General features: G+C 43.3%; 1 protein-coding gene across 1 annotated transcript in view; it reads right to left on the reverse strand.

The window, feature by feature from the left end:
• The window catches only part of CDKL5 (cyclin dependent kinase like 5), a 196941-nt gene extending 180831 nt beyond the window's left edge, over positions 1 to 16110 (reverse strand). Inside the window, exon 1 of the mRNA XM_012434219.3 lies at positions 16031 to 16110. The gene's annotated coding sequence lies outside the window, so the exon portion shown is untranslated. The remainder of the gene's footprint in view (positions 1 to 16030) is intronic.
• Between the last annotated feature and the right edge of the window lie 7920 nt (positions 16111 to 24030).

Below are 24030 nucleotides of genomic sequence, written 5' to 3' on the forward strand. Positions count from 1 at the left end.
AAAAGAATAACATCAAAGTACTCAGGGAAAGTAATTAACCCAAAATTCTAGACCCAGTTCAACAATCATTCAAGAGAAAAAGTGAAGTACAGACACTTTCACAAACACCAAGACCAAGTTTACTATTAAGGAGCCCTTACTGAAATAATTATTTGAGAACATTTTTTAATAAAGAAGGAGAAAACTGAACCAAGAAGGAAGAAATGGAGTGAAGGGAGAATGGTGAGCAAAGAAACTTGAAAAACACGTAATGAGAAAATATTCGCTATTTTTATAGGCATAAGGTGGCTTAAATAAGGCAAAACTAATACGTAAATAACATTAACATGGAAGAGGGGCCGAAAGTTAAGGAGTAATTCATTCCAAACTCTTGGTCTTATTCAGGAGGACAGGAATAATAATTAAGCTTAGACTTAAGGAAATGTTCATGTTAAAATGCTAAGAGTAACCACATTTCTGGCTTAAACCCTGGAATAAGAGAGCTACAATGAAAAAGACCTGAACTAATTTCAAATTTAGGACTTTCTTTAAACCTAACAGAGCAACCAGTTGGCTCAAAAACTAAGGGAACAACAGTACCTAAAGGGAGAGAGGAGATGACCATGTGCTCACTTGTTGGAGAGTACAGCTGGACACCAAAAAGAGTTCAGGTAGAAGAGTCAGTAAATAAGTGAAATTCGATGTGGTTTGCTGAAAAGATAGTGTGAAACTGCTGGGGGTCACAGAAATTGAGGATATGATACCTCAAAGTCCTGCAGGGTCTTCCTCCACCAACCCTCCTACCCAACCCACTCAGAAGAAAGAGCCCTGAGGCAAGCTCTGAGGTATGCCCATTGTGAGGTAAACCTGGGGGTGAGCAGCAGCTAAGCCTGAGAGGCCAGACACTACCCTCAGATCACTCTCCCCTAACTCAACTAGGGAAGACAAACCTTCACTGTGAAAGGACAATGGTTACTTCTAAGACAACAGTAAAAAATCACAGCAGCAGGGAGGAGGGGTTGATACCCGAGTCCTGGGAGAGGGGCAGGATTCCACGTTGAGCCCACTGCAACGGCCAGTGAAAGGGCAAGATCCTGAGACTCAGGCCTGAAACTCAGGCTTAATCAAGAACAGAGACCACATCCTACCACCCCTCCCCACCTCCAAGCAAATAAACTTCCAGGAAGAGTAAGAGCAGAATATTACTGGGAAAGGGATGGGAGAAAATCAAGAGCATGTAAACAGACCCTCACTAAGGCACGCTTCGAAGGGGAGACCTGAAATTTAGACTGGAACAGACACTGTTCTGGTAAACCAGTTCTCACCCTCATCACAAAGCATCTCTAAGAGAAGTGGAAGACTGGGGTAGACTAGGTTAACCATAACACCACAAAAAGCTCAAATCCAGCCGAATGTGACAGTGAAAAGGAGGCCTAGCATGACTAATACCATTTTGCTCCTAAGCCCCCACTACCACCCAGTGATACCATCAAACTATGGGAGAAAATCAGTTTATAGTTTATAGTTTAAAGCAAATAGTCCCTTCTGAAAACTAACCCCTGAAGAGATAAGGGCAGTATACATGCAAGTAACAATGTTGTTAACGATTTTTTTTTTTTTTGAGACAGGGTCTCACTCTGTCACCCAGGTTAGAGTGCAGTGGCACAATCATGGCTCACTGCAGCCTCGACCCGCCTGGGCTCAGGTGATCCTCCCACGTCAACCTGCAGAGTAGCTGGGACCACAGGTGTATGCCACCACGCCCAGCTAAGTTTTGTATTTTTAGCAGAGACAGAGTTTCGCCATGTTAGCCAGGCTGGTCTTGAACTCCTAGGCTCAAGTGATCTGCCTGCATCAGCCTCTCAAAGTGCTGGGATTACAGGAGCGAGCCACCACGACTAGCCAACAAAGCTTTTATATGCATTCAGTAACCAAAAAATTTGTGTGACTTGCTTTACAGCAATATTTGCTTTATGTGGTGGTCTGAAACCAAAACCATCTCCAAGGTATGCCTGTATTGTACAATGTAGACACACACACACACACACACACACACACACACACACACACACACACCCCTATTATGGAAAGAACTCAGCATTTCAATGAATTCGCTCAATAAATCATAGAAAAAAACTCAGAGACGTCACTCAGGGTAGCTGTCAACTTTGGCTTCCCCTTCGTCTGCCATACTGTAAATGTTGGTAGAAAAGATTCAGGAGCCCCACAGAGAGCTATTGGCACCTACCCATTTACCAGTGTGGATCCAATTATAATAATTATATGTCTTACACAGGTGACTAGAAACAGGACAGGCATGTCTATAGGGTGAGCAGAGAGGAGGATCCACGAGATAGGCACTTGATATAGCAACCACTGCACAAGGAAGAAGATACAGATATGAGGAGATGGGGGGAGCAAAAAGGGCCACCTTTGATAAGGGAAGTGTTTACTGAGCACTTCCTATGTGCCAGGCAATGTGTCACATACTGAGGGTACAACACTCAACACTCCATGCCTCCACGGAGCTTACAGGAGAAAAGATCCTGGGATGTAGCTAGAGTACAAGCAACAAAGCAAAGCACGTAATACATAAATAAATGGCCAGGCATGGTGCCTCATGCCTGTAATCCCAGTACTTTGGGAGGCTGAAGCAGGTGGATCACGAGGTCAGGAGATCGAGACCAGACTGGCTAACATGGTGAAACCCCGTCTCTACTAAAGATACAAAAAATTAGCTGAGCATGGTGGCACGTACCTGTAGTCCCAGCTACTTAGGAGGTTGAGCCAGGAGAATCACTTGAACCTAGGAGGCAGAGGTTGCAGTGAGCCGAGATCACAACACTGCACTTCAGCCTGGGTGACAGTGAGACTCCGTCTCAAAAATAAACAAACAAACAAACAAACATACATTACTTCTTGCAATTCTCCCAGCTTTATGTGCCCATCCTTAGATCCTTGTCTTTTTTTTTCTTTTTTTGCACCTGACATTCTGGGCTTCCTTTAAGACTCTACACAAGCACTCAAAGTCATTTCCTTTCACAGTCCCCTTAACTCCCTCTAAGTGTACCTCTTCAGGACAGGTGCAGTGGCTCACACCTGCAACCCCAGCACTTTAGGAGGCCAATGCGGGCAGATCACAAGGTCAGGAGTTCGAGACCAGCTTGGCCAATATGCTGAAACCCCGTCTCTACTAAAAATACAAAAATTAGCCAGGCATGGTGGCAAATGCCTGTAATCCCAGCCACTCGGGAAGCTGAGGCAAGAAAATTGCCTGAACCCAGGAGGCGGAGGTTACAGTGAACCGAGATTGTGCCACTGTACTCCAGCATGGGTTACAGAGCAAGACTCTGTCTCAAAAAAAAAAAAAGAAAGAAAGAAAGAACTCATGGCAAAAGCGAAATCAATTCAAGGCTGGCAAAAGCGAAATCAATTCAAGGCTGAATCAATATGTAAATTTTTTGAAGGAGGTGATGCTGCAGTTATTCTTTGTATATGTGGAGAGGAACAGTGGGCAATAGCATTGTATACAGGCATAAGCTAACAACTTTACACCAAGAAAGGCTTGCATGAATGCTCATTGAATCACTAAGGCAATCTAAAACTTAGCATGGCAAAGATTTCCTAAAAAGAATTCAGCATGTAGGGACATTTACCGTGGGAGAAAGAAACAAATCAGGACATAAAAAATAACACCTTTATAGCACTTTCATATACATAAGCCCACCTGAACATAAAGAGTTTAACAGAGACCAATTTAATGTAAAAGATAAGGCCACCGAATGTGAACCATATTTGAAAATGGTGCTCTTGATGAAGATTAGTGTTCCTATACAATAGTAACAACATTTTCTAAAAACGTTCTGGGTGCTCAAATGTGATTTCATAAAATATGAAGCATAAATGCTGAGAAATATTAAACTAGATCTAAGACACTGTATTTGGAAGAACAAAAGAATAAAGCGGCCAGGCGCAGTGGCTCACGCCTGCAATCCCAGCACTTTGGGAGGCCGAGGCAGGTGGATCACGAGGTCAAGAGATCGAGACCATCCTGGCTAACATGGTGAAACTCCATCTCTACTAAAAATACAAAAATTAGCTGGACGTGGTGGCGTACGCCTGTAGTCCGAGCTACTCAGGAGGTTGAGGCAGGAGAATTGCTTGAACCCGGGAGGCAGAGGTTGCAGTGAGCCGAGATCGCGCCACTGCACTCCAGCCTGGCACCTGGCAACGGAATGAGACTGTCTCAAAAAAAAAAGAAAAAAAGAATAAAGCACATTTAATGAAACACTTTGTTAAAACATTAAATACCTTAAGCAGATTAAAGGTGTCTGGAGGGAAAAAAACAGCAAAGAATTTTAAGTTTAAATATGGAAGAGAGCTAAAGCTGTCAGAAAAAATATTCTAATTTTAGTTATAAATAGAAATGACATTCCTATATAAGGTTAACAGTGAGGGATAAAAGAAAAGGTACCTTTAGAAAATTAAAGGGAATTTCCACAAAAACAATGAAGAGTACTGCAGACGACAATGAACCAAGAAAGGAGTTACAAAAATTTTAATGAAATAAGGGAAGAATATTTTACCTTGCAGAAATTATAACCTTTCTGGTAAATTACCAAGGTTCCATTGAGCTAAAATTCTTGGGTTTTGTAGCATTTCATTTCATGTCACACCCCTGCTTAAAATTTTCAACTGTTTCCCAGGAGACTTAGGACAAGTTCACAATCCCAGCAAATGGTCTACTAAGCCTTTTCAAGACCTAGCCCCTGCTGCCAACTTCTGCTTCACTGCCTGTTTCTCTATTTTCTGGTCATTTTAGATTTCTTTCAGTTCTGTTTTTTTCTTTTTTTTGGAGACAGAGTCTCGCTCTGTCGCCCAGACTGGAATGCAGTGGCACGATCACGGCTTACTGAAGCCTCAAACTCCTAGGCTCAAGCAATCCTCTCAGCTTATTCTCTGGGAGTAGCTGGAACTACAGTCACATATCACCACACTCAGCTAATTTCGTGTTTTTGTAGAGATGGGGTTTTGCCATGCTGCCCAGGCTGGTCTCGAACTCCTGGGCTCAAGTGATCTGCCTGCCTCAGCCTTCCAAAGTGCTGGGATTACAAGCATGAGCCACCAGGCCCAGCCCTCTTTCAGTTCTTTAAAAGGTTCTGTTTTTGCAAACCCCAGCTCTCCCACCTTGCCTCATCACATTTGCACCTTCAGTCTGGAAAACTTATTTCCTTAACTAAACCAGGTCCTTCTCGTTCTTCAGGTCTCACTTAAATGTTACTTCCTCAGAGTGACCTTCCTATCTCTTCCCCAAGGACAGACTCTCCAACCTTACCCTGTTACATACAGTTGACCCTTGAACAACACAGGTTTGAATTGCATGGGTCTACTTATATCCAGATTTTTTTTCAATATAAATTACACTGAGTATGCCTGCCTCTCCTGCCTCCGACCTTCTCCACCTCTTCCGCCTCTGCTCCTGCTGAGACAGCAAGACAACCCCCCTCTTCCTCCTCCTCAGCCTACTCAATGTGAAGACGATGCGCACCTTTATAATGATCCACTTCCTCTTAATGAATAGTAAATATCTTTTCTCTTCCTATGATTTTAATAATATTTTCTTCTCTGGCTTACTTTACTGTAGGAATATACAATATATTACAAATAACATACAAAATAATGTGTTGATTGACTATTTATATTACCAGTAAGGCTTCTGGTCAACAGTAGGCTATTTACTAGTTAAGTTTTTGGGTGGTCAAAAGTTATACTTGGATTTTTGACTGCATGAGGGTCAGTACCCCAACCCCTACGTTGTTCAACGGTCAAGTACACGCCCATAGTGTTCTGTAGTTCTCCTCTGCCTCCATCTCAAGACTAAATTCTTTGGCCAGGCTTGGTGGCTCACACCTGTAATCCCAGCACTTTGGGAGGCTGAGGTGGGTGGATCCCTTGAGGTCAGGAGTTCAAAATCAGCCTGGCTAACGTGGTGAAACCCCGTCTCTACTGAAAATACAAAAATTAGCCAGGTGTAGTAGCATGTGCCTGTAGTCCCAGCTACCCAGTAGGCTGAAGCACAAAAATCGCTTGAACCCAGGAGGCGGAGGTGGTAGTTAGCCGAGATTGCGCCACTGCACTTCAGCCTGGGTGACAGAGTAAGAGTCTATCTCAAAAATTAATTAATTAATTAATTAATTAATTCTTTGAGGGCAGGGCCTACTTCCATTTTATTTATCACTCCACGTAGTCTCTAGCACAGTCTGGCACATAGTACATACTCATTAAGTAACATTTGTTAAATGAATGAAAGATCCTCAGGATGTAGGACAGATTATTTGAGAAATAAATAATTGGTAAAGTATAAAATACCTATTTGCACACAATTATCTTTTGTCTATCCCAACTATTTTCAGTAAGTACAATTAAAATCAAACTTCTGCTTCTCATTTGCATCTTCTGCTAAACTTGAATTTAGTGGTAACATTAGGAATAATGATTACTAGCAATTAAAGTTAATACATCTCATAAGTGGCTGACAAACCTTGGTGGGGTGTGTGTCTGGGGTGTGGATAAATCCCAGGATATGTCACATCTTACCTGGCCTCTGGTAATCTTTGAAGGATTATACTCATCAAGAAATTAGTTTCTAAAATCAGCGAATGTCAGGGTAATCAGGTAAATCCAGGCCAGCGAGTTGTTCTTCAACTATTACTTACCACCTTTTTCATCTGCCATAACTTCCTTATGAGACTGTTTATGTTTACTTTAATTATCAAAATACAATCTCATATTTCCAAGAACCTAATCTTTAAACATAATACAAAATCTTTTTTTTTTTTTTTTTGAGACAGTCACTCTGACACTGAGGCTGGAGTGCAATGGCATGGTCTCGGCTCACTGCTACCTCCGCCTCCTGGGTACGAGCGATTCTCCCACCTCAGCCTCCCGAGTAGCTGGGATTACAGGCACATGCCACCACATGCGGCTAATTTTTGTATTTTTAGTAAAGATAGGGTTTCACTATGTTGGCCAGGCTGGTCTTGAACTCCTGACCTCATGGTCTGCCCGCCTCGGCCTCCCAAAGTGCTGGGATTACAGGAGTGAGCCACCGCGTCCAATCTCTTTTTTTTTTGAGACGAAGTCTCACTCTGTAGCTCAGGCTGGAGTACAGTGGCGTGATCTCGGCTCACTGCAACCTCTGCCTCCCAGGTTCAAGTGATTCTCCTGCCTCAGCCTCCTGAGTAGCTAGGATACAGGTGCAAGTCACCATGTCCAGCTAATTTTTGTATTATTTGTAGAGACAGGGTTTCGCCTTGTTGTCCAGGCTGGTCTCGAACTCTTGACCTCAAGTGATCCACCCACCTCAGACTCCCAAAGTGCTGGGATTACAGGCATGAGCCACCTCACCTGGCCCATAATACAAAATCTAAAACTGATATCTAAAATTGCAACTTACCTAAAATAATGTAAGACAACCTTTTTAAAAATATGTATGTTATTTTTACATGTTTTGTTAACTTCCAAAAAACCAAAGTTGTTCTTACTATCAAAATCCAGTTACAATGGCAGAAAGCACTTCATGTTACCATTTGATAAACGGTCAAAAAAAAAAAGCAAGCCTATTTTGAACCGGTTATAATTGAATTGAAAGTAAACTATTAATATCAGACCAGTGCTGTGTGTCTAACCTGTTTGCCATTAAAAATCCAGACACAACCTACCATACAAGGAGTTACTGATTTACCTGCCTGGTTCATATAAGGGTCACTTTCCATAGAGAAATGTTCACCTAAAAGCAAAGAAAGTTAGATACAGTTTCCAAAACACTTTACTTCTAACCAAACCATTACATTCCTCTACTATAGGTACCCCAAAAAATAACATCCCTAAGCTATCCTATCAGCAGTGTCTGTCTACACAAGCAATATACTGAGCAGAGGCAGAAACATGCACAAGTGGGGATCAGCCTGTGCTGATGAGACTTTCTCTTCCCAAGCTGGCCTTACTCCCCAGCCCATCCTAGAAGTAACTAAGAAGAAAATGATGCAGGCAGGAAAAGGCAGCTACAGTACCTTGCATGTTAAGCTGTTTCCAAATCCCATTACAATCCAGTCTGAAGTAGACAAAGCGTCTGAATACCTGAATTTGACGAAGCCTGCTCTATGACATGCGCATTAGGTGTGGATCTGTCAAGGGGAATTAGAAGTCCAAACAATAAAATGCACAATGTTATTAGCTTTAAATCAAGAAAACCAATTGTTTCCCTGTGTGCTTACATTTGAAAGTAACTTCTTCTTGCACAATAATTATATTACTTTTACCTTCACTGCTTTTCCCTGCATTCCCAACATATCACCAAGAAAGTGGTATTTTATTTGCTGGTTTAAAAACAATCAAATGAAAATAAAATTTAAGCCATAAACACAAGGTAATTTATATCATTTACAGTTATGATCTTTTATATTCTGCTATGTATTATATTTAGGCAAAAACTTTTGAAAATACAAAAAGCATTATGAAATAATGCATGAGAAGTATTTATTTTTAATTTTGGTTTTTGTTGTTTTTTTTTTTTTTGAGATAGGGTTTCACTCCCATTGCCCAGGCTAGAGTGCAGTGGTACGATCTTGGCTCACTGCAACCTCTCCCTCCCAGGCTCAAGCCAACCTCCCACCTCAGCCTCCCAAGTAGCAGGGACTACAGGAGAATGCCACTACATTCAGCTAATTTTTGTATTTTTTTGTAGAGACGGGGTTTTACCACGTTGGCCGGGCTGGTCTCGAACTTCTAAACTCAAGTGATCTGCCCGCCTCGGCCTCCCAAAATGCTGGAATTATAGGCGTGAGCCACAGTGCCTGGCCTCCAGAAGATATTTTTTTAAAGACATCTTTTAGGGCAGGCACAGTGGCTCAGGCCTATAATCCTAGCATTTCGAGAGGCCAAGGTAGGGGAATGGCTTGAGCCCAGGAGTTCAAGACAAGCTTGAGCAAAACTATGAGGACCCATCTCTACAAAATACAAAAAAATTAGCCAGGCGTGGTGGCCTGCACCTATAGTCCCAGCTATTCAGGAGGCTGAGGTGGGAGGATCACTTGAGCCTGGGGAGGTGGAGGCTGCAGTGAGCCATGATCACACCACTGCACTCCAGCCCGGGTAACAGAGTTGAGACCCCTGTCTCAAAACAAAAAAGTCATCTTTTAAGATCTACATGATTTCATTTGTCAATGTCTGATGACAAAGAGATCTAGATTGGCCAGGCACAGTAGCTCACACCTGTAATCCTAGCACTTTGGGAGGCTGAAGTGGGCCGATCACTTGAGCCCAGGAGATTGAGACCAGTCTGAGCAACATGGTGAAACCCTGTCTCTACTAAAAATACAGAAATTAGCCAGGCCAGCTGGATGCTGTGGCTCATGCCTGTAATCCTAGCACTTTGGGAGGCCGAGGCAGGCAGATCAGCTGAGGTCAGGGGTTTGAGATTAGTCTGGCCAACGTGGTGAAACCCCATCTCTACTAAAAATACAAAAAATTAGCTGGACATGGTGGCACATGCCTGTAATCCCAGCTACTCAGGAGGTTGAGGCAGGAGAATCACTTGAACCCAGGAGGCAGAGGTTGCAGTAAGCTGAGATCAGGCCACTGCACTCCAACCTGGGCAACAGAGTGAGACTCCATCTCAAATAAAAAAATTAGCTGGGTACAGTGGCACATGCCTGTAGTTCCAGCTACTCAAGAGGCTGAGGTGGGAGGATTGCTTGAGCCTGGGAGGTAGAGGCTGCAGTGAGGTGAGATCACAGCACTGCACTCCAGTCTGGGCAACAGAGTGAGACTCTTGTCTCAAAAAAAAGAAGAGGTCTAGGTGAAGCAAGTAAATAAGATTAAAAAAAAACTCATCGACAGGAGAGAATTTTTGGGGGTGATGGAAATGTTCTAAAACTGGATTGTAATGATAGCTACACCAACCTCATAAATTCACTTAAAAATAACTGAATGACACGCTAAAAAGGTGAGTTTTATGGTATGTAAAGTACATCTCCATTACATCAAAAAGAAATCAACAAAATTTGCGCACAGGTCCCATCTGTGTAGAAATATGGTCCTGCTTTGGCCAAGATTATTTCTGGCCCTGAGGCTCTACAGTATTCATCAGGACTTTCTAACTTTAATAATTAACAAAAGTGATTTTCATTGATTACAGAAAAAGATGTTAAGTACTCTTTTTTCCTAACATGGACCTCTAAGTGTTCTTTTAGGGAACAAAACTGTTTGATTCTCTTAATGATGAGTCTTGTTTTAAAAAAAAAATCATAGAAAAGCATGGTGGCTCACACCTGTAATCCCAACACTTTGGGAGGCCAAGGCAGGAGGATCACCTGAGGTCAGGAGTTGGCCACCTGGCCAACATGGTGAAACCCCGTCTCTACTAAAAATACAAAAAAAATTAGCCAGGCATGGTGGTGTGTGCCTGTAATCCCAGCTACTCAGGAGGCTGAGGCAAGAGAATCACTTGACCCCAGGAGGCAGAGGTTACAGTGAGTCATGATCACGCCATTGCACTCCAGCCTGGGCAACAGAGCAAGACTCAGTCTCAAAAAAAAAAAAAAAAAAAAAGTTGGCCGGGCGCGGTGGCTCACGCCTGTAATCCCAGCACTTTGAGAGGCTGAGATGGGCGGATCACCTGAGATCAGGGGTTCGAGACCAGCCTGGCCAAAGTGGTGAAACCTCGTCTCTACTAAAAATATAAAAATTAGCCAGGCATGATGGAGCATGCCTGTAATCCCAGCTACTCAGCAGGCTGAGGCAGGAGAATCACCTGAACCCAGGAGGTGGAGGTTGCAGTGAGCTGAGATCAAGCACTGCATTCCAGCCTGCGCAACAGAGCAAGACTCTGTCTCAAAAAAAATAAAAATGTTTAATTAAAAAAAATTTTTAAATCACAAGAACCTTTAAATAGCAAAAAGTTCTTTCACGTAGAAAAAATTTCAGCGTCCAACCTCTGTATTAACACACAACAAGGGCCAGGCATGGCAGGCTCATGCCTGTAATCCTAGCACTTTAGGAGGCCGAGGCAGGCAGATTGCTTGGGCTCAGGAGTTCAAGACTAGCTCAGGCAACACAGTGAAACCCCATCTCTACTAAAATACAAAAAAAATTAGCTGGGCGTGGCAGCATGTGCCTGTAATCCCAGCTACTTGAGAGGCTGAGGCAGGAGAACAGCTTGAACCCGGGACGCAGAGGTTGCAGTGAACCGAGACTGCGCCATTGCACTCCAGCCTGGGCAATAGAGCGAGACTCCATCTCAAAAAAAAAAAAAAAAAAAACCCACCACACAACAATAACATATCTCTGTAGACTTTACCTACAGATTTTACTTCACTGGTCTTAATTACATAAGAGGTGCCCATCTGCAAATTATAATGGCTGCCATTTTACTTCAAGGGTATATCTAAGCCACAAAATTGAATTCAAGGAGTATCTTCATAGCCTTTATTAGTGTAGCAAATTTAATCAAAGTCCATCAAAAGTTATAATGCAACATGCAGAAACATGAAATATCAAGTAGCTAATTAGAAACAGCAACCTCATTTTGAGCACAAATGATTATGTACAACCTTCATTTATGAAGAAACAGAACCTCTGATAGAAAAGTCTGACCCTCTGTTAGAAAAGTCTGAACTTCCAACCCTCCTCTCCAGTAGTCCTGATCGATCTGAGTTAAGCCCCCTGTGTGATTAAATGTCCAGCAGCCTTTCCAATGTAGCCTGTGAACTCCAAGAAGCATATGTATACCTTCAGTACCACCCCAGGCATGATATACAGTAGGAAATCAAAATACCCTTGGGGTGGGCCTGGCAGTGGCTCTTGCCTGTAATCCTAGCACTTTGGGAGGCCAAGGCAGGTGGATTGCTTGAGTTCAAGACCAGCCTGAGCAACATCATGAGACCCCACCTCTATTAAAAGAAAAATTGGCCTGGTATGGGAGCACATGCCTATAGTCCCCAGCTACCAGGCAGGCTGAGGTGGGAGGATTGACTGAGTCTGCTAGGTTGAGGGTGGAGCAAGCTGTGATCACACCTCTGTACTCCAGCCTGGGCCAGAGTGAGACCCTGTGTCAAAAATAAATATGCTTGGGAAATCAGTATCCTAAAGAGAAGCAGAAAGCATGGTTTTGAAGAGCACAGCTTCAAGTCAGACCAGTTTGGATGGCAATTTTGCTACTTCTGATGACTAGCTGGGTAAACCGGGCAAAGTACTTTATCTCTCTGAGCCCATCTGCCATGTATACAAGAGGTAAGAAGACCTGCTTCTATAGAGATGTTGTGAGAACACACATGTATTCATGCAAATCAATTACCTGTCACAGTGTCTGGCATTCAGTAAGGCTCAATAAATGGAGTATTATAATTATTACAGAGAAGACTGCCCAAAAGAGAGACCACACCCAAAACTTGACCCTGATTGGAATTATCTCAAACACAAATGTTTCTAAGAGCTTAATTCAAAGCATTGACAATCAATTTCAAATACCTGAATGGGGTAGGTCCTTTTAACCTAATAAATAACTTTCTGTTAATTCCCAAATCTGAAATGTTTAAATGTTATCAGTCTCTTTAGGTAAAAGGTCCTTACCCTCAGCTTTGACACCCACCGACAGAATTGTACCCAAGCTTGTATCTCAGTATGAAGAAATGTACAAACTTGAATGAGAAATGAGGCCAGATCTTTGATTAATTCAGTCATCCGTGCACTGCTCTACACACATAAAAACAATTCTAAAAACGATCAAAACCTAAAATCTGAACACTAAAATTGTGCATCAGCAACAAAAGATTTCTAATGTTGTGCTTGAGATTGAAAGCAAATTAGAGAAACCTCCAAACAGAAAGTTTAAATGCAGTCTTTTTAATTGCATTATTGTCTTAAGTTGAAATGTAGTCCAACTGATGCCATCATCAGATGATAAAGAATCTGTGAGATTCTATCTTCCCCTTTACCAAGAAAATTGATGTTGCCAAAAAAAAACTTTAAAATCTAAAATTATCCAATTCTAAGTAAATAGCTTTTTCTACTTAGAAAGCAACTTAATACTTCAAATTGTGCTATTCTTATACCAAAGTTAAGGGTTATCTAAAAGATTTCCCTCACGTTTTAGATCTATGCATGTGAATTAATTTATTTCTAAATGCCTCATATTATTTGACATCAATTTATTACATGAAAAAGTCATATCCCCACACTAACTGCCAAAAACCAGGTACTGAGTTAGCATACCTTCTAATATGTAGAGGAAATGAAGATCACCAGCAGTTATCAAAACGGAAGGGGAGAGAATGGGAAATTTTAACAGACATGTTGAAGAAAACCTATTTTCCTTGCTCTCTTTACAAATTTCTTATAGCCAATTTCTCAGATAAAGCTAAATTTTCTTTTACAAAGTAAATGGAAATGAAAATCCTAATAAAAGGTTGACTTTCTGCAAGAGAAGCCACTGTCATTTCCAACAATGCAGCTATTGTTAAGAGTCTCTCATAAATTTCTGGACAGAGTGGTGAAACAGGCTAAGGGTGATACTTAAAGGAATTTCTCCACCTCTGTCTTTCAGTTTGTAATGCAACAATACTGTACCTTCAAAGTAGAAACACCAATGTAAAATCTGGTTCCCGTTAACTGAAACTGCCTTAACCCCAAGCAGCATATTTGCAACCGAATACATCTGATTCGCAGTCAATCTTCTATTCTATTGCCCATCTATGTGAGATGGCCCTGCAATTTGTTTCAATGGGAGACTTTCCTTTTAAAACCCCGTGGGACACAATAGATGCCACACTGATTTAAATAATTCCAAGAAAATTACAATATAAACAAAGGCAGACTTAGGGAACTTGCATAAGTAAAAATCAAAAACCTGAGAAAAAGGGATAAAAAAAATACCAACCACAAGCCCCTAAATCATGAATAAATTTTAAGACTAAGCCAGAAAAAAAAGAATACTCTCTGGACAAAGAATTCTATTTCAAATTAATATATATATATATATCAGATTTTGTTTAAAAAATGTAGGCTTAGGAAATATGCTAAACAAGCAAATCTGGAATACTCAACTGTTTGATATATATACATATAGCAAATTAATCGCTGCATTGACTATGTTAAAAAGGGAAGGCAATTCAAAGAGATTTGATACCCTCTCCAATTGAGGAACCCACAACTACTCTGAAATGGCAGATTATTTAACACTCTTGGAATGGTTAACTTTTAGTATGCCTCTTTTGGAGTTCTATTATTTAATGCAGCCCAACGGAATTTTTCCCATTAGGTTTCCTTGCACTTGTGAAATGCTCAGCATACAGTGCTGGCAGCATTAGTTCTACAGTTTCTCTATTCTGGCTCCTTCCCCTCTCACCCACCCTCACCTCCCCACCCCACCCCCTATCCCCGCCCCGAAAAAAAGATTTCCTTCCCAAATGTTCTCTTCTCTGCATTTGTCAACAGAAACACCTACTGGTGGTGTCAAACTGCTAAGACTGCTGCAGGCTTCCTTATTCCTGGTTTCAGTGTCAACGCCAAAAATTCTCAATCCTAAAATAGTACTTTTAATAAAGAAATTAAAAGCCTTGCTAGGTACTCAATCTATCATATTCTCGAAAAGCAGCAAGCCTTTAAAAAAAAATCTATTAATGGACCCTAATTGGATTGTTAAACATAAGATCATACTATCCCCTTCAACACTAAAGATACAGTAACAAGTAAATGTCGCCTCTTCACATTTCGTGAACAAAACATTTTAAAACACTTAAAGGAAATAAAAACAAATTTACATCTAAGTGTCATTCACATGTAATTCCGAATAGCCTCGGTGAAGACGTCTTTTCTGTAACCCTACAGTAAGAAACAAACAAGCTGGAAATGTTCTAGCAGATGTTACCTAGAACGATAATCCTGTTCTATACACATCTGTCTCCTGTTTCAGACAAATGCTCTCAGACAAATTGTGTAATCTTTGACATTAACTATATAACCATTACGTTCAAACAAACCGAATTCAGATGCACAGAAAGAAATCATTCGGTGTCAACAATACTTTCTAAAATCAGCTTAAATTCCAGTCAATTAAAATATATTGTGCTAACACAATACCGATCTGCAACTACTTAAATATCACAGCACTCGTCTAATCTCACTGTAGAGATACTAAGGTCAGGCTTTTCTTATTCAGGCATCTGTGCTTTCACACTCAAGTGAAGCGAAAACAAAACCCTCAAGGAAAATCTGCCTTTACACTGAAATATGTTCAGGTTATTTTTTCCCCCAACGTGGGCACAAAATGTGTCAATGCAAGGAGGACCTGCTCGTTCTGGGAGACGGTTCCAAACCTCAGAATCCGATTTCTATGAGGGTCCAAAGGGTATGAAGGTCTGAGAAACGGCCATTCTGTTTCCCCCTACTACGCCAGTCGCGAACTTCACAGCATCGCCCGAAACTTGTTCGGGGGAGGTTGCGGAGCCGCGGGGCCGGCAGCCGGTCGCTCGCCCACCCTCGCCGGCAGCCAAGGTCAGAAGGGCCGGAGCCGCAGCTGGCGGCCCCTGGCGAGTTTCGGGCTCCCTCTGAACTAGGGCAGGGGGTTCTGGCGCGCAGGCACCTCCTCGGCACCAGCGGGAAGGGGCTTCCCTCGCCGCAAGCCCCGGGGAGCTCTTGCCGCGGGAGCGGCGGGGCGGGGACGCCGCAGACCCGCCGCTGAGGGGATCACCGCGGGGCGGCCTCGACCCGCCGCCCCTCTTTCACACCCTCTCGCCTCCCCACACCCCAAAATACAGCCCCAGCCCCTCGGGGGAAGCTCTTCCAGAAGGGCAAGAGAGCGCTGAGGAAGGGCTACTCCGGGCTGGGACGCCCTCACCGCGTCGCCCCGTTCTGGGGGGACCGGCGCCGCCGCCCCTTCTCTCGTCCGCCCGGGGGACCGGGTGGGTCCCCACTCTCGGGAGAAGCTGGGTGGACGCGGGGCCGATGTGAGGGTAAGAAGGCTTGGCGGGCGGCTGGCGGCGCGACTACTCACCCTGCCGAGTCCCCCACTTCTAGCAGGGGACCCCACAGCTCCTGAGGACGCCGTCTCCGCTTTACCTTCCCCAACGGCAGAGACAACTAACCGAAACCTCCGGCCCCGCCCTCTAGCAGAAGCGAACGCGCAGCCTAATTTGCTAACTGCCCCGCCCCGGTCGGTCCATTCGGACCAACGGGAAAGCGTCTCAGGTTCTGCCCGATCCCGCCTTTACCCCCCCTTCTGGTAGGAGCCAATGAGGAGGGAGCGCTTGTCCGAGGGTTCGTGCTCGCGCCGCTCGTACTCGAGTCTCTGAAGCCGAAGAACGCTGATTCCTTATACAAGCTCGCCTGCGCGCTCACGCGTGCGCCGCGCCTCCTGGCACGCCAGGTTTGGTTGCCCCGCCAAGCCCTAGCAACCTGGGCTGAAGAGGTTGAGAGGGGCGGGGCCCGAGCCTGGAGCTTCGCCAGGGGAAGTGCGGGGAATGAGGGAGAGGGTCGACGGTGGTGGGGTGGGGAGATCGTGACTGAGGGGTGGCTGCGGGGGTAGGGGGTGGCGAGGAGGCCCCGGAATCCGCCTGTCACTGCGGAAAAAAGGGGAATCCTGCCTGCAGCACAGCTATCCTGCCCTCCCTCCGGAGGGACCCGTGCGGAGGGCTGGGATGGGGGAAGTCGAGGAAGAGGGAAAGAGCACATTCGGGGCGGGAGCTGAGAAATAAAGGAAGGAGGATGGTTTATCTCTGTTGTTGGTAAAAATGATATCGAAGTCGATTGCTGCTGCTGCCCAACTGTTGCCGCTGCATATGCACACACACACACGCACATATGCACACACATAACACACACTCACACGTACACTCACTCATCCAGCAGCTTGCGATCCCTTGGCTGAGTTAGGCGCAAAGATCTAGCCGCCTGAGGATTCCTTATACAGCAGCTGGGCGCGTGCAAAGAGCTGTTGCAGCAGTAGCAGCAGCAGCAACGACCCATAGCTCCGCTTCGGTCAGATGCTCTGCTACACAAGATCCCCCAGCTGGCATGAAAGCAATGAAGTCATCGCCCAACCAGTAGAAATGTAAAGATCTTAATACTGACTATGGGTCGGGTTTCCAAGGGGGATGAAGAGGTGATGAAATGGAAGGAGATAACATTTCCAATGCTACTTTTAGAAAATAAAGAAAAATAATTTTTAAAAAACATTGGGGACAAGTCTATGGAAAACTGCATAATAATTTTCACTTTAACAAGCAAAGCAGAAAAAGAGGGTCTCTTCTGGTTGTCAGGAAAAGGACGGAAAATAGGCAGTGTATGAGGTCATACCAGCCACCAAATTAGAAAGATGCAGTACTGTAATAGGAAATAGATATTTTGGATAAAATTCACTTCATCTATTCCTGTAGTGAATCTGGTAACAATATGTATCCATATGCTGGGTTTGGCCACTTGATACCAAGCCAATAGGGTTTTCTTTTTCATAACGGTGAATATTTGATGAGGAAATGAAAGTGGAAGCACATTAGAAAATTTTACAGGTAGGAGCAATGAATTAGCAGAGAGGGAAAATGGAGTCAGAAGCAACAACAGAGAGCTTTGCAGAGTCTCCTGCCTCCCCCAGATGCAAAGTAACAGTGCTGTGACCTCAAGCTTCACCCACGTGGATCCAGAACTCCTGGGGCAATCACTCCATGTTCATCCCTGTAAGGTGGAGCCTTTGTGCTAGGAATTTCAGCAGCATTACATTTGACTCAAATGAATCATTTTTAAAAATTTTTCTTTAGACCTGGTGAACTGGAAGTAACAAATTAATTATCCATATAAATTCAGAAGATGGAGAAAAACCAATAACTGAACATTTGTTAATATAGGTCCAATTTAGTATTAAATAGTAATATTAGATGTCTTATAATGTCCCATCCCATATATACAAATATGAACTTCTGTTTAGGGAGACTTGCTTTGATCTGGTTTTGAGTAGTGGTAAAGGATTTCTTAATGTCACATGCAATTTAGTTAATTCCTCTTTTGGTCAATAACTAACCTTTCTAGAAGGTTAGTAAGAGTTTAAAAAGTACCATGCCCCGGGTGTGGGGGCTCATACCTGTGATCCCAGCACTCTGGGAGGCCAAGCCGGGCAGATCACGAAGTCTGGAGTTCGAGGCCAACCTGGCCAAGAGACCAGCCTGGCCAATATAATGAAATCCCGTCTCTACTAAAAGTACAAAAATTAGCCAGACATGGTGACAGACCCCTGTAATCCTAGCTACTCAGAAGGCTGAGGCAGGAGAATTGCTTGAACCCAGGAGAATTGCTTGAACCCAGTTGCAGTGAGCTGAGATCGCAACATTGCACTCCAGCCTGGGTGACAGAGCGAGACTCCAACTCGGGGAAAAAAAAAAGGTACCATGCAGCCAGGCGCTGTGGCTCACGCCTATAATCCCAACACTTTAGGAGGCTGAGGCAGGTGGATCACCTGAGGTCAGGAGTTCAAGACCAGCCTGGCCAACATGGTGAAACCCCATCTCTACTAAAAATACAAAAAAATAGCCAGGCGTGGTGGCGCACACCTGTAGTCCCACCTACTTGGGAAGCTGAGGCAAGAGAATTGCTTGAACCTAGGAGGCCGAGGTTGCTGTGAACCAAGATCCTACCACTGCATGCCAGACTGGGCGACGGAGTAAGACTCTGTCTCAAAAAAAAAAAAGTACCGTGCTGCCATTTAACTGAACTCTTACGTAGAAAGAACACTAATGCTAACCAGTGAATGAATACCTGCTATGTGCCAAAAACTTCACATAGATTTAGGGTTGCCAGATAAAATACAAGATGCCCCATTAAATTTGAATTTCAGATAAACAACAAATAATTTTTAGTATAAATATATATTTTTAACCTGGGTACACGTGGGACAAGGCTAGAAGACTAAATAAGCCTTCTAACCATTGCCAAAAAAACATTTACGAAATGCCCTTCTAGGCCTAGACCTTGTAATGCAATCAGGATCTGGGAGTAAAGCTTAAGAACCAAATTAATGTACAAGTTTGTAGTGTTTGTAGAAAGAGCTGAGCATACTTAGACTAAAGCATTATTTGCCGTTTATCTCAAATTCAATTTTAACTAAGCACCTTCGATTTTTATTTGCTAAATCTGGCACCCTACATACATTATCTCTAATCCTCTCAATTCTCTATGAAATTCTCACCATTTTCCAGATGAAGAAAGAGCGTCAGACCCTCCGCAGCATCGATTTGCTTTTTTGCCCTTCTAATAGAACGCCAACTCTGTTGAGGCATCCACTCCCTCCACACTACCCAGAGTCTCAGTCAATCAATGTGTGGCCTAATTACACTGAAGGAAAGTGTAATTAACATCCGATGGTTTGAAAGAGAGGTTTTTCCCTGTCTACCCTGCTAGATGAACAAGGAAGCAAGTACCCTCGTTCCCACTGGCAGCCATTTCATGACTAAGAGGAAAACCAGCCTTAGGTCAAAGCCTACACACTAAATAAGGCAGAACCGAAAAATAGAAAAAAAAAATTTTTAATTGGGTTCTTGATGACATCACTGAGTTGTTTAATTAAACAAATTCTGCCTTTTCCTTGCATTTCAGACAGTTTGAGTCAGACTTTTTATTAGATGCCACAGATGCATCCCACTACAGATGTCAGAACCCATGCGTGCTACTCATTATGGGTTTCAATAATAAATAAACAAGTGGTAATCTAGATGTAAGACATTTTTGGCTGGGCACAGTGGCTCGTACCTGTAATCCCAGCATTTTAAGAGGCCAAGGCCAAGGCGGGCAGATCACCTGAGGTGAGCAGTTCAAGACCAGCCTGGCCAGTATGATGAAATCTCGACTCTACTAAAACTACAAAAATTAGCCGGGTGTGGTGGCATGCACCGGTAATCCCAGCTACTCGGGAGGCTGAGACAGGAGAATCGCTTGAACCAGGGAGTCAGAGGTTGCAGTGAGCCGAGATCGCACCATTGCACTCCAGTCTGGGCAACAAGAGAGAAACTCCGTCTCAAAAAAAAAAAAGAAGAAAAAAAAGATGTTAGACATTTTTATCTTTGGTATACGTGGGACAAGTCTAGAAAACTAAATAAGCATGCTATTCATTGTCAAAGAACACTTATGAAGTACCCATCTGGGCCTAAACCTCATAATGCAATCAGGATCTGGTAGAAAAGCTTAAGAAGCCAATCAACACATAATGGTTTTTTTGTTTTGTTTTGTTTTGTTTTGTTTTTGAGACAGGGTCTTGCTCTGTCACCCAGGCTGAAGTGCAGTGGCCTGATCTCAGCTCACTGCAACCTCTGCCTCATGGGTTCAAGCTAATTCTCCTGCTTTAGCCTCCTAAGTAGCTGGGACTACAGGTGCACACCACCACACTCTGCTACAATTTCTGCATTTTTAGTAGAGATGGGTTTTCACCATGTTGGCCAGGCTGGTTTTGAACTCCTGGCCTCAAGTGATCTGCCCGCCTCAGCCTCCCAAAGTGCTGGGATTATAGGCGTGAGCCTCAGTGCCTGGCTCAACACATAAATTTATGGTACTTGCAGGAAGAGGTGAGCATTAGTTATTCCTTGGCCCTGCTCAGAGCTTAAATCAAACTGTCAGATCTTACATGTTTTCATTTAAAGTTTATACCATTTGGAAACTTTTCATTTTAGAAATGTGAATCCAATTCCTCATTTGAAACAAAGCGTCTATCTTTGTCCTCCAGGCACTGAGTTTAACCAGGAACAGTGTGGAAAGAACAGAAATGTCAGCCTTAACACTTAAACCAATTTTCTTCTGTACCTTGAGCACAGCTTAAATTGCAATCATCTCTTTTTAAAAATGTTCAGGACATTTTCTCCCTAACCAAATAAGCTGTATCTCTATGATTGTGATTATGATGGCCACAATCACAGACAGTGAAAGTTGGCAAGGGAGCTATAAATAGTAATTAAATCCTAATATATTGCAGGAGTTTGGTAGCAGGAATTAAAAACATTTTTATGTGTTCTATGTTAAAATCAAAAAAAAAAAAGAAAGAAAAGAAGGAGGGTAGGAAGGAAAAGGAAAAAAGAAGGGAGGAAGGAAGGAAATGTCTGTTTCTTTTTTTTTTTTTTTTTTAAGATGGGGTTTCACCATGATGGCCAGGCTGGTCTTGAACTCCTGAGATGATCCACCCACCTCAGCCTCCCAAAGTGCTAGGATTACATGCATGAGCCACCGCGCCCGGCTGGAAATGTCTGTTTCAAAAGACCCAAGAAAGAAAACCACACCAGAAAAGAACACCACAAGAAAATGGTTTGTTGCTGTGGCAGTGTAGCTTACTGGCTAAAACTATAGACTCAGGCGCCAGATGGTTTGGGCTCAAATGCTAGCTCTAGTTATGTCATTGGGCAAATTGCTCAACTTTTCTGTGCCTCAGTTTCCTCCTCTGTAAAAATGGAGATGAAGCTGGGTGCAGTGGCTCACACCTGTAATCCCAGTATTTTGGGAGGCTGAGGCAGGTGGATCACTTGAGGTCTGAAGTTTGAGACCAGACTGGCTAACACAGCAAAACCCCATCTCTACTAAAAAGACAAAAATTAGCCGGGTGTGGTGGTGCGTGCCTGTAGTCTCAGCTACTTGGGAGTCTGAGGCAGGAGAATTGCTTGAACCCAGGAGGCAGAGATTGCAGTGAGCCTAAGATTACACCACTGCACTCCAGCCTGGGCGACAGAGTGAGCTCCATCTCAGAAAAAAATAAAAATAAAATTAAAAAATACACACACAAAAAAAATAGTCAGGTGTGGTGGCACCTGAAGTTCGAGGCTGCAGTGAGCCATGACATGACAGCACCAAGGCACTCCAGCCTGGGTAATAGAGCAAGACCCAGTATCAAACAAAACAAAACAAAAAATATATATGCCCTATGGAGAGACCATGAGGTGAGGAACTGAAGTCTTCTGCCAATAGCCATGTGAGTACAACATCTTGGAAGCAGATTCTCCAAGAATGGAGAATGACTGTAGCCCAGCTGACATCCTGACTACAACCCCACGAGAGACCCTGAGTCAGAATCACCCAGCTAAGCCCCTCCTGAATTCCTGACACCCAGAAACTATGGTATGACAAATGTTTGTCATTGTAAGCCACTAAGTTTTGGGGTAACTTGTGACGGACCAATGGGTAACTAGTACAAGTGGTTCCTGTCTCCATTTTACAGATAAGGTTTTAGGAAGCTGCCCAAGCTCACCAAGCCAGTAGGCAGTGGAACCAGGACCCAGGACAAAGTCTAACTCTTAACCTTTAAGCTCTTTCCTCTTAGCAGTAGAAACCATGTACAGATGCCAACTATGTGCCAGAAGCTTCCCTTACGGTGTCTCATTGATTCCCACAATAGCTCTGCAATGAAGACATCTTTCGGCCTTTCAAAAAGATATCAAAGTAAAGTTCCTACCTTCTTTTTTTCTTTTTCTTTTTTTTTCAGACAGGATCTCGCTCTGTTATCCAGGCTGGAGTGCAGTGACACCATCTCAACTCACTGCAACCTCTGCCTCCCAGGCTCAAGAGATCCTCCTGCCTCAGCCTCCCCAGTAGCTAGGATAGGACTGCAGGCATGAGCCACCATGCCTGGTAAATTTATTTTTTTTGTGTGTATATATGTATATATACACATATATATGGTATATATTTTTTTGTATGTATGTATATACACACACAAAATACAATACATTTGTAGAGATGGGGTTTCGCAATGTTGCCCAAGCTGATTTCAAACTCCTGGGCTCAAGTGATCCTCCCAACCTCAAAGGATAAAACTGTTCCTTTTCAGTTTAGAATAAGTTTCTAGTACATTCTCAAGTCAAGGCAAATATATGTACTAAAGCATATTAAATAAGAATACCCATCACAGGCCAGGCATGTTGGCTCATGCCTGTAATCCCAGCATTTTGGGAGGCCAAGGCAGGTGAATTCCTTGAGGTCAGGAGTTTGAGACCAGCCTGGCCAACATGGTGAAACCTCATCTCTACTAAAAATATAAAAATTAGCTGGGCGTGATGGCGTGCACCTGTAGTCACAGCTACTTGGGAGGTTGAGGCACGAGAATTGCTTGAACCTGGGAGGTAGCGGTTGCAATCAGCTGAGATCGTGCCACTGCACTCCAGCCTGGGCAACAGAGAGAGACTCTGTCTCAAAAAAAAAAAAACAGCACAGAGCATAATCCAGCAACCTCTCCACCAAATTCTATAAATAGTAATTAAATCCTAATATCTTAATGTCCTTCTTGAGATGTGACTTTGACACTCTTTCCATTGAAAGTTGAAGGTTTATGTTCCGTCCCCTTGAATCTGGGTGGGCTTGTGACTCGGTGAAAGTGACATTGTGTGACTTCCAAGGTGAGGTTACAAAAGGCAGTATAGCTTGCATTTGGTTCTCTTGGGGAGGTCAATATTTTCACCCAGTCACTGTGTTGTGAGGAAGCCCAAGTCACCCTATGAAGAGATCACCATGAAGAGGAAGCAACGGCCAGTCCCAACTTGTCAGGCGTGTGAGTGAGCCACTTTTGAAAGTGTTGCCTTTACCCTGAGTCAAGTCACCCCAGCTGATGCAACATGGAGCAGAAATAGCCAGTCTGCACCAAACCTTGCTCCTGCACCAAACGTGCACCAAAATTGCAAATTCACAATCAAATTAAATAATGGGAAGCCACTGTATTTTAGGGGTAGTTTGTTATGCAGCGACAGATAACTGATACAATGCCTAAGACAAAAAAACACATGAATTTGCACATCCCGGCTTCCAAAAGCAACAAAACAACTACATTACTGTTTTAGTAGGAGACAGATTTTGAAACCTATTGACATCTGTCAATAATCCAACTATTTCACTTCAACCAACTCTGTTATGGCCAGGTTGGCTTGAGTTCATCTGTCCAACAAAGATTAATAAGTATCTACTATATAGAAAACACTGTACTTGTCATGGTGGGGATACACAAATGGAGCCAATCATCATAAGCTACATTTTCCTGATTATTTC

Source organism: Aotus nancymaae, unplaced genomic scaffold (assembly GCF_030222135.1).
Source record: "Aotus nancymaae isolate 86718 unplaced genomic scaffold, 86718_ANA_hifiasm-v0.15.2.pri h1tg000058l, whole genome shotgun sequence".
In the NCBI taxonomy this organism is placed as follows: Eukaryota; Metazoa; Chordata; class Mammalia; order Primates; family Aotidae; genus Aotus; species Aotus nancymaae.